The following is an 897-nucleotide window of genomic DNA, read 5'->3' as shown; positions in this document are numbered from 1 at the left end:
CCCCCGGGGGGTGCCGAGCCCCTCCAGCCCCGGGCCCAGCTCCCCTTGGCGTCACGCTCGGGGAAAGGGCCGGGATCCTCCCGGGAAGGTGGTCGGCTGTAACTACCCTGACTGAAGCCGGCCGAGACGCCGGCGCCGTGAGGGCAGAGCCACCAGCCCGGCAGCGAGCAGGGCTGCTGTAGCACAGGGACAACCCTTCGGCAGCCTCCTGTGCCACCGCCCCCGGGGTGGCCGTGGGTCTCCATTCAACCTTCCTGCCCCCAGCCCGGCTCCTGCTCCAGCCAGGAGGTGCCTGCAGGCACGCCAGCGCTGTGGCCAGGAGAGCCGGCGGCAGAGCGGACCAGCCCTTCGGCGTCCATCCGCCGGAGCGCCTGCGGCGACTGCAAGCTTGGCAAAAATAAGCCCTACGGGGAGCGGGGAGAGAGACGGCATCTCTCTCCCTCTGTCAGGAGGCAGAGGCGGTTGGGTGGGAGAGCACGGGGGAAGCAGGGGCTCGACGCAAGCCCGGGTTGATCTCAGATTCGTTGTGGAAACCAGAAGAAAGTTTGAGCTTTTGGAAGCCAGGCAAGAGGGGGCTCAGGCGGGTTGTAGCGAGAGGGAAACTTTGGGCAGGAAAGCGGGTGGTGGTGACACGTTTTAGTTGGACAGCCGGGAGCGTCCGCTGCCTCCGGACCGGCCCCGGCGGCCGTGCAATTCGCCGCAGGGGCAGGAGGGCGGGTGGCGGTGACACGTTTTAGTTGGGCAGCCGGGAGCGTCCGCTGCCTCCGGACCGGCCCCGGCGGCCGTGCAATTCGCCGCAGGACGCGGAGACCGCGCCGATGCCAAGCAGGAAAAACCTGGGCGCGCGGAGGTAACCCGTTATTGCCGGTTTAGTCGTTACCGGCAGGGGGCAGGGAC

This window comes from Aptenodytes forsteri, unplaced genomic scaffold, assembly GCF_000699145.1.
Source record: "Aptenodytes forsteri isolate BGI_AS27 unplaced genomic scaffold, ASM69914v1 Scaffold147, whole genome shotgun sequence".
NCBI lineage: Eukaryota > Metazoa > Chordata > Aves > Sphenisciformes > Spheniscidae > Aptenodytes > Aptenodytes forsteri.
The sequence above is the reverse complement of the archived record's forward strand: the minus strand, read 5'-3'. Positions refer to the sequence as shown.